We start from the raw sequence: 15,964 nt of genomic DNA on the forward strand, positions 1-15,964 counted from the left end.
CCCTAACCGATTTTTGTCCCTGTGCTCTGTCTCAAGCTCCTACCCCTCTCTCTCTTTCCTGTGCTACTTTCTACAAGCCTGGAAAGACTCTTCTACAACTGCTGTCTTCACTTCCTCATCTAATTCACCCTTGGGCACACTGAAATCAGAGCTTCTATCTCAGCCACTCAGTGGAAGCTATGATCAAAACTATCATTTGCTTTTATCTCTCCATATATTGATGTGATTAATAATATTAATGCATTTCCTAATATGGAATCATTCTGGCATTAACATCAGTTTTCATTATTTAAACTCAGTGCTGAAATCCATTTGCTAATATTTTATTTATGACTTTGGTTAGTACCAGATGGACAGACTGTTTTTTTGAAACTCGGAAACATAGGAAGTTCTTTCTAGTTCATTTAATTTCTGTGTTAATTTATAGGGGTCAGTTTCCTTGTATAAATGGTTTTACTCTTTATGTAGTTCATATCTCTCCTTATGGGATGTCTACAATTTACCATTTAAAAGGGAAACAGCTTTCTGCCTGTGGACGCCTCTGAGGAAGTATTGTTAAAGTCCCTCTTCCCACTGTCCTGTGTGTAAGTCAGAGTCTCCTAAAGAAACTGAACAGCTACGGAAGCTCTTCATCAAAGAGTTGAGCTTTGAAGCAACTGATGGAAGTATGAGGAGCCATTTTGAGCAATGGGGAAGGCTCACGAACTGTGTGGTAATGAGAGATCCAAATGACAAGTGCTCCAGGGTCTTTGGATTTGTCATATATGTCATTACGGAGGAGATGAGGGCAGTCATGAATCCAAGGCCACACAAGGTGGATGGAAGAAACATGGAACCAAAGAGAGCTGTTTCAAGAGAAGATTCTCAAAGACCAAGTGCCCACTTAAGTGTGAAAAAGATATTTGCTGGTGGCATTAAACAAGACACTGAAGAACCTCACCTAAGAGATTATTTTACATAATATGGACAAATTGAAGTGATTGAAATCATGACTGACAGAAGCAGTGGAGAGAAAAGGGGCTTTGCCTTTGAAACCTTTGATGACCATGACTCTGGATAAGACTGTCACTCAGAAATACCACACTGTGAATGGCCACAGCTGTGAGTCAGGAAAGCCCTGTCAAAGCAAAGCTAGTGCTCCATCCAGCCGAAGAGGTCGAAGTGGATCTGGAAACCTTGGTGGCGGTCGTGGAGGTGGTTTCAGTGGGAATGACAACTTTGGTCGTGGAGGGAAACTTCAGTGGCTGTGGTGGCTTTGGTGGCAGCTGTGGTGGTGGTGGATATGGTGGCAGTGGGGATGGCTATGATGGATTTGGTAATGATGGAAGTAGTTTTGGAGGTGGTGGAAGCTACAATGTTTTTGGCAATTACAACAATCAGTCTTCAAATTTTGAACATATAAAGAGAGGAAAATTTGGAGGCAGAAGGTCCGGCCTCTATGGTAGTGGAGGCCAATACTTTGGAAAACCACAAAATCAAGGTGGCTATGCCGGTACCAGTAGCAGCAGTAGCTACAGCAGTGTCAGAAGATTTTCATTACTGCCAGGAAACAGCTCAGCAGGAGAGGAGAGCAAGAGAAGTGACAGGGAAGCTACAGGTTACAACAGACTTGTGAACTCAGCCAAGCACAGTGGTAGCAGGACCTGGTTGCTGCAAATAAGACATGTTTTAGACAAATATTCGTGTGTATGGGCAAAAGCTTGAGGACTGTATTTGTGACTAATTATATAACAGGTAATTTTAGTTTCTGTTCTATGGAAAGTGTAAAGCATTCCAACAAAGGATTTTGATGTAGATTTTCTGTTTTTGCACCTGTGCTATTGATTGCTAAATGTAATAGTCTGATCATAATGCTGAATAAATGTGTCTTAAAACAATGTTCTGTGTGAAGTTCGCCTACTCTGAAGCCATCTTGGTAAACTTTCACAACAGTGTGAAGTTTGATTCCTTCAGGATGATGCCAGATTCTATTTGGAATTTATTTACGGTCTTCTGGATGGAAAAGCCATTGTCTTCAGAAACCATGGTATAGTTGAACTGATGGTGACTGTTGTGACCTGAAGTTTGCCATTGAAAGGGAAATCATGGAATTATTGGTTATAAAGAAGATTGTCAGTACATCCTACGGAACACATCGAAGATACCAGGTAAAATTACAGATGGGAATGAAGTTTATGTATCATCCATTGCCATGAGTAATCAATAAATTATTTAATTCTCTTAAACAAAGTCATAAAAAAGAGAAATAAATATGTTTTGTACTTATCACTGAAAGGCACACAAGGCAATAATTTCACACTGGGGCATGAAGTGTGAAAATTAGGAAAGCTAGAATCATCTGATTGGCTTTTACATGGAGTTTATGGGGTGGGAGCCCTAGGAAATGCAGGTTGATAGGAAGAACATTCTCCTGAGATAAGCCAAAAGAGTAATAATAATGAGGCTAGTGACCAAAAGTAAAAGATGGGTCAGTTAGGATATTTTAAGGACTTACACAATGCTTTTTATTGGGCTAAGCATATTACATGTGTTACTGACCAGAATGTGAAAAACATTAGGGCAAAACTATGTACATTGTATTGGTTACTATTTCATTTACGGCTCCATGTGAAAGTGCTGCTATTATTCCCATTTTATAGATGGAAAAACTAAGGCTCAGGGGGTCGAAGTAACTTGCTCAGGCTCCCCCAGAAAGACACCAGAGTTGGTTGTTGGTTGGGTTCTAGTAATGGTTAAACAGTGTTTAACAGATGTCCACAGTACAGTCAGGCCCCTTTCCTCCCTGTACTTTTCATGCCTTTGCTAATCCAGCCTGATGCAGTGATCTGCAGTTTGCAACACGACTGGTCACATTTCACACTCACATTTCTGCATATGCTGCTGCTTCTCTCTGGTATGTTGTGAGCCCTGTTCACCTGTCTCACTTCTATTTGCCCTTTGAGGTTTTTTTACGTATCGTCTTTTCCTTCTTCCTTTCTTCACACTTCTCCCTCCTCCCTGGGGCTGGGGTAGGTGCTCTTTCCCTCTGTCCTCCATGCTCATTCCTCTCATGGCTCCCTGCCCATTAGAGTTTCTTTGGGTTCTTTCCTGCAGGGTACTCGTTTGGTCCCCATTTGGACTAAAGACCACCTGGACCTCCCAGAGTGAGTTTGTTGGATGAATGAAAGCTGAGAGTCTCTTGCTGGTTCCTCTACAACCTGAGCCTGGCCTGGTGACTGGCAGTGGCTGCTGAATTCTGCCCTCAACAGTGGTGCAAGGTTGGGCTTCCAGGCCCATAAACCCACATCCCCTGCCCCTCTGACCATCTCTGACCTCTGGGGAGCCACTCGTTATTTCATAAAGTATTATACATGCCTTCCAAATAAAACCACATTTAGCTCACTTATTTGAAGAGTAATAAACCATTTAATGCATTTATAACTCACTGAACAGGAGGTGAACACAGTTGTCACAAAAATCAGGCTGAGGTTAAAACAGCCAGATTTTGGGGAACGCAGCCCCAAGAATTGATATGAGTATATAAACATCCCTTTGAGTTTTCTCACTAGTTCTCAAAGAGAAATTATATCCCATCTTTTTTCTTCCACTATGGGAACTACTACGGCATTCAACTTAGTCAGAATAATCCAGTTCATTTTCATTTTCAGAGGATACATAACTGATTGGAGATTTTCTTTACAATTAGAAACAAATATTTCTTTCTATGGAGGAAATATATGGAAAAAATCCAGAAAAATACATCCTGCTTTTAGCTTCAAATATATAAAATTTCTAAGAAGACTCTTATCTAGGGTATAGCAAGAACGCAAAAAAGAAAAAGCCTTATTTGTACATAAAAATTAGATGAAGATTGTGGTTATCTCTTTTGTATGCAGACCTCTGTAGAATTTTGCTATTAATCTGCTATAAAGTCCCAACTCTTCCTGAGACTGAACAAGCAGGTCAGGACAACACAGAGGCGGCAGTTGCTAATGCAGCAGATCGCTGTTTTTGAAAGCAAGTGTGTGTGTTCACGTGAGAGACAGACTAGCACTTGCTCACTAACCTACCTCTCTGTGCAGGCTTGGACCAGTTCTACCAGAGTTCCAATCAGATTCTCACCACTGAGCATTGACCTGGCACCTTGTCAGAACTCAACAATATATATTGAATGAATGAGTGAGTAAGTGAATAAGTGACTGACTACATTCACCCCTCCAAGACTTCACGCTGTAACTGGCCCGTGTATATATTTTATACACACAATGCCTCCAGAATCCTACCCATTCTTTGAGCCCAGCTACAGTGCCACCTCCTCTGTGACATACAAGAATCGTGAGAGCACTCAAGATGGAGTATCAACTCTACCCTGAGTTATCAAAAAGGCATCATGGAGGAGGTACCACTGGAGTTGTGTCTGGGTGAACAAAGAGGCTGCGAAGAGAGAGAAGGGGGTCTCTAGGAGGAAGTGGGGACACTCCTGCAGGTGAAGAGGCTTAGGTGAAGGGAAAGGCCTGTTCCCAGGGTCCAGGAGTTCAGCACCTCAGGGGGTGGTGACCGCTGCAGCTCCCTGAGAGAAGAAGAGTCTTTCTGCCCCACATGTCCACATACCAGGGCTTCAGAGTCTCTGAGCTGAGGAATCCCATGTCCTGAGTGCCAGGAGCATCTCCCAGTCTTTACTCTAGTATGCCTACAGCTCCGATCCAGTCCCACATTCCACAATTGCCAAGAAGCACCTGAGGTGTCTCCAGAGAGCTCTGATGGGAACATGTGAACCACATTCTCCTGTCCCCTCATGACCCTGTAGGATCCCCTTTTGTGGTAGCTCCCAGTATACAGCACAGGGCCCAGAACACTGCAGGGCTCAACAAAGACTTATGGATGAAGGACTACTTGAAACTTGGAGGTGGGGTCATTACCACACTTCCCATGTAAGGTGTAGTAGATTGTTTCTTCCTTCTCAGAAGTCTCAGTGGAGGGACGACTTGGACCATTTCCCTCCCCACTAAATATTCAGAGAGTGAGTGCCCAGTCTGCTCTTTCTGTTTTCACCTGAGTAAACATGGCATGACATGAGGGGATAACCTCTTGTCCAAGCTACCACCAGACACTAAATAGAGTGACATGGTTCTGCAATCCAGATCTCATTAGGATAAAGAGAATTAGCCTCGTCCTGGATATGTGGGGAAAAAATGAATAGCAAGATTAAGTGTGAACTCCAGATTCACAGACACTACAGTGCGCACAGGAATTTCAATCAACTTTGAAGAAAGACCAAGGGCAAAGTCAAAAGCAAGTTTCCCATCCAACATTCTTTAGAAAGGCAATCAGTACCCAAGAACACAGGGGTGACCACTATTTTGAAATTCTTGCCAGGCCTGTTGCCGTAAGGAGAAATTAAAATGTGCCAATGCTCAGAGGTGGTGTATCCCTTCCTTTCCAACCACAGCAAGGCTATTCAATGGATCCATAACTGGATATACTAAATTAGCTTTATGATGGCTGAAGAGGTTGAGATATTAGGATGAATTTCATTCTGAGAGAGATAATGGACTTAGACTTGTGGCCTGCTTCAGGGATTTTGGCAGGTGCTGAACTCTGCATTTTATTTTATTTTTTTGGTGAGAAGAAACATCAGAAGCAATTGAGGGACCAGGAACTGGGTCTCTTAGGAATGAGGGGGCATTCTGCTGGATGGCTTTTTAAAATGGCTGGGAGGGTTCTTCCCACTTTGGGGACACTGAATAAACTAGGTTGTGCACATGCATTTTGACCTCATCTGCACAACGTGAGGTCAGATGTGTAATTTTCTACTTGTGGTGTCATGCTGATGCTCGAAAGGTTTCAGATGTTGGAGCATTTTGGATTTCAGGTTTTTAGATTATGGATGCTCAACCTATTTTCCACAGTTTGTTTATTCATCCACCTGTCAACAGACATTTGTGTGGCTTTGAAGCCACCCAAATGAAGCTGCTATGAATATTGCAAACGCCTTTTGTTGGATATATTTTTGTGTTTCTTAGACAAAGTACCTGGGAGAAGAATGGCTGGGTCGTAGGGTAAATGTATGTTTAAGTTTCTAAAAAACAATGAAATTGTTACCTAAAGTGATTGTTTCATTTACATATCCACTAGCAATATATGAGAGGTCCAGTTGCTCCATAATTTTGCCAACATTTGCAATGATCATTCTTCTTGTTTTTTTTAGAGGCAGGGTCTTATTCTGTCTCCCAGGTTGAGGTGCAATGGTGCATTCATACTTCACTGTAGCCTTGAACTCCTGGTCTCAGGATATCCTCCCACCTTGGCCTCCAAAAGCACTGAGGTTTACAAGCATGAACCATGCACCAGGCTTCTGTCTTAATCGTAGTCATTCAAGTGGGTGTGTAGTGGTATCTCATTGTGATTGTAGTTTGCTTTCCCCTATGTGGCTGAAAATCTTTTTAGGTATTTATTGTCCATTTGCATGTCTCCTTTTCTGATGCGTCTTCTTCAAACCATTTACACATATTGGATTGTTTGTCTTCTTATTAATGTTTTGTGTCCTGTGAAAAGCATTTTTGACTACGTCAAAGTCATGAATACTTTGTCTCTTGTTTTCTGCTGGACGTTTTATAGGTTTGGCTTTTATGTTTAGGTATACAATTCATTTTGAATTAGTTTTTGTGTCTGGCATAAAGAATTGAAATTAATTTTTTTCCATAGGAATATATAAATACTCCAGCACCGTTTTACAAAAAGACTATCACTTACCTATTGAATTACCTTGGCGCTTGTGTTAAAAAAGTAATTTATCATATGTGGAGGTCTATTTCTGAACTGTCTACTCGGCTCCACTGATCTGTGTCTGTATTTATACCAATACCACACTCTCATGATTATTGTGGCTTTATAATAAGTCTTGAAATCTGATAGTAAAAGTCTTCTAATTTTGTTCTTTCTTTTCAAAATAGTTATAGACTCCTATGTTCTTTAAATTTGCATATAAACTTCAGACAAATCAGCTAGACCATCTCTATTTTTTAAAATCTTGCTAAGATTTCATTGGGATGATATTTGTCCTTTTTCTTTTTTATTATTATGCTTTAAGTTCTGGGGTACATGTGCAGATTGTGCAGGATTGTTTCATAGGTACACACATGCCATGTGGTTTGCTGCATTCATCTCCCCGTCATCTACATTAGGTATTTCTCCTAATGTTATCTCCCCAACCCCCTCAGCCCCTGCTATTCCTCCACTAGTTCCCCCACAGGTGATCCTCCCTGTGTTCATGTGTTCTCATTGTTCAACACTCACTTATGTGTGAGAACATGCAGTGTTTGGTTTTCTGTTCTTGTGTTAGTTTGCTGAGAATGATGGTTTCCAGCTTCATTCATGTCCCTGCAAAGGACATGAACTCATCTTTTTTTATGTCTACGTAGTGTTCCATGGTGTATATGTGTCTATATAGGTCAATTTTTGTCAGAAATGAGTCTTAGTTTTTAGAGTATAGGTCTTACACATCTTTTGTTGAATTTATTTCTAATAATCTTATAGTTTTGATGTCATTATAAATTGTACTACATTTAAAAAATAAACATTTTATTTTAGAACTGTTTTTTGTTCTTGTGTCAGTTTGCTGAGAATGATGGTTTCCAGCTTCATCCATGTTCCTGCAAAGGACGGAACTCATCCTTTTTTATGGCTGTATAGTATTCCATGGTGTAGATGTGCCACATTTTCTTTATCCAGTCTATCATTGATGGGCATTTGGGTTGGTTACAAGTCTTTGCTATTGTAAACAGTGCTGCAATAAACATACATGTGCATGTGTCTTTATAATAGATGATTTATAATCCTTTAGGTGTTGAACAATAAGAACACATGGACACAGGGAGGGGAACATCACACAGCAGGGCCTGTCAGTAGTGGTGGGGTCAGGGGAAGTATAGCGGGGGCTGGGGGGACTGGGGAGAGATAACATTAGGAGAAATACCTAATGTAGATGACAGGGGATAGACGCAGCAAATCACCATGGCACGTGTATACATATATAACAAACATGTAGGTTTTGCACATGTACACCAGAACTTAAAGTATAATAAAATAAAATAAAAAGAGCAGCTTTAGGTTTATGATAAAGATAGTACAAAGAGTTTCCATATACCTCATACCCAGTTTCCTCTATTATTAACATCTTACGTTAGTGTGGTACATTTGTTACAATTAATAAAAGTATTTCAATACATTATTATTTACTAAAGTCCACACATTATTCAGATTTTACCTAATGTCCTTTGTCTGTCCACGATGCAGTACAGGAAGCCACATTACATTTAGAACTCATGTCTCCTTAACTCCTCATGCCTGTAACAGCTTCTCAGACTTATCTGGTTTTTAGCACCTTTGACACTTTTCATGAGTATTAGTCAAATAGTTTGTAGAATGTCCTTCAATTGGGATTTTTCTGCTGTTTTACTCAAAGTTAGACTGTGATTACGTGTTCTTGGAAGAAAGATTACAGAGTAAACTGCCATATTAATCACATCTTTTCAAATGTATATACCAGCAACATGATTTATCACTGTTGATCTTCATCTTGATCACCTAGCTGAGATAGTGTGTGTTGGGTTTCTTTACTGTAAAGCTAAATCTTTTTTTTTTCCTATTTTCAGACTGTACTTTTTGAAATTAAGCCACTATGTGCAGCCCACACCTACGGAGGTCCAGAATATATGCTCCCCCTCCTTGAAAGTGAAGTATTCGTATGCATTATTTGAAACTCGATTGCACAGGATATTTGTCTTTGTCCCATTGATTTATTTGTTTATGTTTTTATTTTATTTCAGTAAGGGCTCATAGATATTTATTTTATACTTTGGGTTATAATCCAATACTATTTCATTTATCTTGCTGCTCAAAATTTTCCAGCCTTGGGCATTGGAAGCTCTTTCATTTGGTTTCTTTGACCTTTTGAAATAACCTCCATCATTGTGTACTTTTTTGTTGTTTTTAAAAAAGCATGTTCTTAAATTCTGGCACTACAAGACGCTCAAGGTTCATCTTGTGTATTTCCTGACTAAGACATAGAATCAGTCATTGCTCTGAAGAACACTGGCTCCTTTTAATGAAGAATAATGTTAAAAACTAAGATATGAATGCCAGGTGTGCTCGTTGGTACTAGAGGTGCTCTTCCTAGATCTCAGCAGGTAGAACAGAAAAATGTATGTGTGTATACCAACCGACCAACTTGTGTATATACACCTATCTATCATTATTTTTGTGTATAGCCATCTGTATGTGAAGCTAAACATGAATTCATGCTGATATCTCCAACTCTAATTCTTTACTGCCCGAATCCTTCTTCTAGCCTCTTGCCTTTGCTCATCTGTAACTTCCCGCTTCAGCAATAAGAAACCTGGATCCTGCCACCCACCAAATCATTTACTTAATTATTCAATTCCAGTATACGTGTATAACCCTATCAGAACTGTTAACCCGTACTTCCATTAGAAAGGACTTTATCAGCTACAGCACGGTTCTTATGTACAACTTACTTTGCCTTTAGTCTTATAGATTTCACTTATTTCAAAGTTACTTAGTCAGCACCTTTTACCCCCAACTCCGTCAGTGAGGTTGTTTCATACATTCATAATGCAGTTAATTATTTTGTTATATTCTACATTTTATCTTGGGATCTCCCAATTTCCTAGACAATTAAACAATTTGCATGCATTAAGATTCATTCTTTAAGCTGTAACATTTTAAGGGTTTTGACAAATGTATAGTGTCATATATTCACTATAAGAGTATCATATAGAATTGTTCACTCCTCCAAAAATACCCTCTGTGTTTCACCTGTTTAACCCTAAGCCCCCCAGCGCTTTGGGAGGCCAAGACGGGTGGATTACAAGGTCAAGAAGATCAAGACCATCCTGGCCAATGTGGTGAAACCCCGTTTCTACTAAAAATACAAAAACTAGCTGGGGATGGTGGTGCATGCCTGTAATCCCAGCTACTTGGGAGGCTGAGGCAGGAGAATCACTTGAACCAGGTAGTTGGAGACTGATATGAGCCAGGATCATGCCAGCCTGGTGACAGAGTGAAAATTCTATCACCCTCCGCCAAAAAAAGAATGCTTTATCAAATTTTGTATTTTGGAGAATTTCCCCTGAATTTTTGATTTGTCTTTAATTCTATTCTCTCTCTCTTTTTATTTTTGTTTTTCTGATAGATTTCACTCTGTTGCTCAGGATGGAGTGCACTGATATAATCACAGCTCACTGCAACATCAACCTCCTGACCTCAAGCAATCATCCCACCTCAGCCTCATGAGTAGCTGGGATTACAGAACTGAGCCACTGGACCTGGCCTTTATTCTCTTAATAGTGACTTTCAAAGAAAACAACAAATTTAATTCTAATAAAGTAGAACTTACTGACTTTTTTTCTTTCATGAATCATGCTTTTGGTATTATCTCTAGAAACGCATGACTAAACTCAAGTTTATCTAGATTTTCTCCTGTTTTCTGCTAGATATTTTATAGTTTTGCAATTTAGGTCTCTGATTTATTTTGAGTTAATTTTTTTGGAAAGGATAAAGTCTGTGTCTAGGTTCATTTGTTTGTATGTGGATATCCGGTTGTTCCACCACCATTTAGTGCAAAGATTATACTTTCTCCACTGACTTACCTTTGTCCCTTTATCAGAGATCAGTTGACTATTTTTGTGTGAGTCTGTTTCTAGGCTCTCTATTCTGTTTGCTTGGTCTTTGTGTTTATTCTTTTTTTTTTGTGATTATTTGCCATACTGTTTCATTTATGGTTTTGATTTGCATTTCCCTAATGACTAATGATGTTGAGCATTTTTATAATATGCTTTTTGGTCATTTGTACATGCTCCTTGGAGAAATGTCAATACAATGCTTTTGTTCATCTTTTAAAAGATTGGATTGTCTGTATTCTGTTGTAGAGTTGTAAGACTTAAAAAATATTTCTAGATATATCAGATATGTAATTTTCAAATATTTTACTTTAACTTGTTGAAGAGTGTTTTGTTTTCTGGTGAGCAAAGTTTTAAATTTTGACAGTTTGATTTATGTATTTTTTCTTTTGTTCTATATGATTTTGTTCTTACAATGATGTAAGACACCATTGACAAATCTAGGTCTTAACAATTTAGCTTTATATTTCCTCCTAAAAACTTTACATCTAGGTCTATAATTGATTTTTATTTAATTTTTGTATATGATGTAAGGTAGAGGTTTCATTTCATTTCTTTGATGTGGATATCCAGTTATGCCAGCACAATTTCTTGAAGATAATATTCTTTCCCTATTGTGTGGTCTTGACACCCTTATGTAAAATAAATTGGCCATCAACATGAGGGTATGGGTTTATTTCTAGACTTTCAATTTTATTCCACTGATTTATATGTTTATCATTATGCTAATGCCAATACCACACTGCTTTGATTATGGTAGTTTGGTAGTAAATTTTTAATTTGGAAATGTGAATCCTTCAACTTTGTTCTTCTTTGTCAATATTAAGGCCCATGTAATTCCATTTAAATTTGAGAATCTGTTTTTCCATTTCTGCAAAAAAGGCAGTTGGATTTTTAATAGCAATTATGCTGAATTAGTAATCACTTTGGGGAATATTACCATCTTAACAATATTAAGTCTTCCAATCTATAAATACAGGTTATCTTTTCACCTATTTAGGTCTTTGATTTAAGCAGTGTTTTGTAGTTTTCTGTGGACTCTCTTGGTTAAATTTATTTCTAAACATTTTATTCTTTTTGATGCTGTGGTAAATTAAATTTCCTCAATTTACTGTTTGTATTGCTTAATGTTAGTGTGTAAAAATATAACTGATTTTGTATATTAATCTTATATCCTATAACTTTGTTAAACTCATTTACTAGCTGATAGTTTTTTAATATTTTTGTTGTTATTTCTTTAGGGTTTCCATCTACCTAAAATTATTTTACTTTTTCCTTATGCTCTGGGTGTCTTTTATTTCTTTTTCTTGTCTAATTGCCCTGGCCAGAACTTCCATTAATTATAATGTTGAAGATAAAAGACAAGAGACTACATCTTTGTCTTTTTTCTAATTCTGTGGGAAAAGCTTTCAGTCTTTCACCATTAAGTATGAAGTTAGCCATGAGATTTTAGTAGATGCCCTTTATCAGATTAAGGTTCCTAATTTTTAACTTAATATTACTATGGTTTGAGGCCATATTATGTACTATCTTTTGAAATTCATTAGTATTTATTTTTGGCTCAATTTATAGTCTATCTTGGTGAATGTTCCATGTGTGCATCTGAAAAATTTGTATTTTGAAGTGTTTGGGAGAAGTGTTCTATATTAAGTCAAACATATACACATTTAGGATTATAATATGCATACTTACTATATTACTAATTTCCAATCATTATAGAACTACTTCACAACTTGAACCTGATGTCTAACATCTTCTGCTTTATATGCTGCACTTCCTACTTCACCAGTGATTTCCTACTTCTTGCTTTGTAAGTGTAATAACCTTACAACAGTATAATTCCTTTTACTTAACCTTACAACAGTATAATTACATTTACACCACTGTCCTTTTTGCTACTATTCTCATATTGTTTACTTCTACATAGGTTATAAACCTCACTTTACAGTGTTTCATTTTATATTTCTTTGTTTTAGATGCTTAGCTGTTTTGCAAGAAAATTTTTAGAGGAAAAACAATTATAGCTTTTATATTTACACACTTATTCACAACTTCTGGTGTTCTTTCTTTTCTGCAGTTGCAAGTTCCCATCTAGTATCATTTCCTTTAGTGTTTCCTATAGTACAGCTTTGCTGGTGCTAAATGATAAGTTTCCATTTCCCTGAGAAATCTTTATTTTACTCTTGATTGAAAGGCTATTTTAGCTGGATATAGAATTCTGAGTAGATTATTTTTTAAAAATGACTTTAATGATGTTGTTCTTTGATTCCTGGTCTCCACTGTTTCTGAGAAATCAGTGGTCATTCACATTTTTTTCCCCTTAGGCGTGTTTTTATTCCGTCTCTCTGGCTGTTTCCAATATTTTATCCTTATTTTTTGTTTCTAGTATTTCTACTATAACGTACTTAGATGTGATTTGTTTTTGTGTTTATACCTCTCAGGGTTGGTTGAGCTTCTCAGATCTGTAAGTTTACTGTAAAAGTCACATTGGGGAATATTTCAGCTATTACTTTCTAAAATACTTTTTCTGCTCCATTTTTTACTCTTATCTACTTTTGGACCCCTATTACTAATAAGTTAGATGATTTCTCACAGTTCCCTGGGCCTATGATCACTTTCCCTAAGTTTTATCCCTTTATTCTTCAAATTGGATAATTTTGAGATGGATTGAACAGACATCATGGTGGACAGGAGGCAGGACTAGATTGCAGCTCCATACAAAGCAGTGGGCAGAGGCTTGCATTGTGAATTTCAGCTCCAGATTGACTGCAAGAACAAACCAGAAATCCTGAGAGGACCCACAGATCCTCTGAAGGAAGTGGACTGCTCCTGCAGGACCCCAGAGACACCCCCCAAAACTGTGAGAGCACCAACTGCAGAAGTGGGAAAAGGAGACGCTCCTTTCCTGAACACACACACTGCTGGTGGGGCTGACGGTCTGTTTGCAGGAGATGTTTCTGACTTTACCTGGAGCTGGGTCAATTTGGAGGGCCAAGTGAAATTCAGGGGCAGAGGAAACAGCAGGAAGGTCCTGGGAGCTCACCGTGTACCCTAGCAGGCCATCCCTGCCTGACACCACAGGGAAACAGGAGGGAAGCAGGGGGTAAAACTACACAGGGAGAAACAAATTTCTAGCTAAACTTTGTAACAATTTGAAAAGGGGTGTTAAGCCTCCTGGCCAGAACTCAGAGGAGGTCACAAATTGAATGTGCAGACTCCACAGGAGAGGGAAGAACCAAGCCCTTTTCTTTTGCAGCTGGGAGGCGGATAGCCTGGGGCAAGTTTTCAAGCCCTTATGGCTCTCTGCCTGGAAACCATCTGGGGGCTGTTGGTGGAGGACAGTGGAAGTGTGACAGGCCCTTTGGTTTGTGTGGGAGCTGGGTGATGCCTGTGACTACCAGCTTTCCCCCACTTCCCTGACAACCTGCATGACTCAGCAGAGGCAGCCATAATCTTTTTAGGTACACAATTCCAGTGATCTAGGAATCTTACTCCCATCCCCCACAGAATCTGCAGCAAGACCTGCCCAAGGACAGAATAAGTTCAGACATGCCTAGCCCTACCCTCACCTGATGGTCCTTCCCTACCCACCCTGGTAGTGGAAGACAAAGGTCATATAATCTTGGGAGTTCTAGGGCCCTGCCTACCACTTGTTCCTCCCTATAATACCACAGCTGATGCCCTCTGGAAAAGCGCCACCTCCTGGCAGGAGGACAACCAGCATTAAATAGAACATTAAATCACCAAAGCTAAGAACGCTCGGGAAGTAAATTGCACTCCCTCCCATCTCCACTGGAACAGGCACTGGTATCCATGGCTGAGAGACCCATAGATGGTTCACATTGCAGGAGTCAGTGCAGAAAACCCCCAGTACCAGCCTGGGGCCAAGTAGAGTCACTGGGTGGTGGCTAGACCCAGAAGAGAGACAACAATCACTGCAGTTTGGCTCATATGAAGCCACATCTAAAGGAAAAGGGGGAGAGTACTAGATCAGGGGAACATCCCCTGGGACAAAAGAATCTGAAGAGGCTTCAGCCCTAGACCTTCCCTCTGACATAGCCTGCCTAAATGAGAAGGAACCAGAAAAACAACCCTTGTAATATGACAACACAAGGCTCTTCAACACCCCCTGAAATCACACTTGTTCACCAGCAATCAACTCAAACCAAGAAGAAATCCTGATTTACCTGAAAAAGAATTCAGGAGATTAGTTATAATGCTAATCATGGAGGGACCAGAGAAAGGCAAAGTCCCATGCAAGGAAATCCAAAATACAATACAAGAAGTGAAGGGAGAAATATTCAAGGAAATAGATAGCTTAAAGAAAAACAATAAAAAATTCAGGAAACTTTGGACACACTTTTAGAAATGCCAGATGCTCTGCAAAGTCTCAGCAATAGAATTGAACACGTAGAATAAAGAAATTCAGAGCTCGAAGACAAGGTCTTTGAATTAATCAAATCCAAAAAAAAAACAAAGAAAAAAAGAATAAGAAAATATGGACAAAGCCTCCAAAAAGTCTGGGATTATGTTAAATGCCCAAACCTAAGAATAATTGGTGCTCCTGAGGAAGAAGAGAAACCTAAAGGCTTGGAAAACATATTTGGAGAAATAATCAAGGAAAAGTTCTCCAGTCTTGTTAGAGTTCTAGACATACAAAGACAAGAAGCACAAAGAACACCTGGGAAATTCATTGCAAAATGATATCTTCACCTAGGCATACTGCTATCACATTATCTAAAGTTAAGACAAAGGAATGAATCTTGACTTGTGAGGCAAAAACACCAGATAACCTATAAAGGAAAACCTAACAGAGTAACAGCAGATTTCTCAGCAGAAACCCTATAAGCTAGAAGGGGTTGGGGCCCTATATTCAGTCTCCTCAAACAAAACAACTATCTGCCAAGAATTTTGTATCCACAAAACTAAGCATCATAATATGAAGGAAAGATACAATCTTTTTCAGACAGACAAATGCTGAGAGAATTCGCCATTATCAAGCTACCACTACAAGAACTGTTTCTAAATCTTAAAACAAACCCTGAAAACACATCAAAACAGAACCTCTTTAAAGCGTAAATCACACAGGACCTATAAAACAAAAATACAAGTAAAAAAGCAAAAACAAAAAAACAAAGTACTGGGGCATTTTTAAGTGGCACTTTTAGGCACATTGAATGTAAATAGCCTAAAAGTGCCACTTAAAAATACAGAACCATGGACTGGATAAGAATTCACCAACCAACTATCTGCTGCCTTCTGGAGACTCATTTAGAACATAAGGA

General features: G+C 38.9%; 1 pseudogene; it reads left to right on the forward strand.

Moving 5' to 3' along the window:
- The first annotated feature begins 715 nt into the window (after window positions 1-715).
- Window positions 716-3,994, forward strand: LOC144581640 (heterogeneous nuclear ribonucleoprotein A1-like; annotated as a pseudogene).
- The last annotated feature ends 11,970 nt before the right edge of the window (window positions 3,995-15,964 follow it).

This window comes from Callithrix jacchus, chromosome 2 (assembly GCF_049354715.1).
Source record: "Callithrix jacchus isolate 240 chromosome 2, calJac240_pri, whole genome shotgun sequence".
In the NCBI taxonomy this organism is placed as follows: domain Eukaryota; kingdom Metazoa; phylum Chordata; class Mammalia; order Primates; family Cebidae; genus Callithrix; species Callithrix jacchus.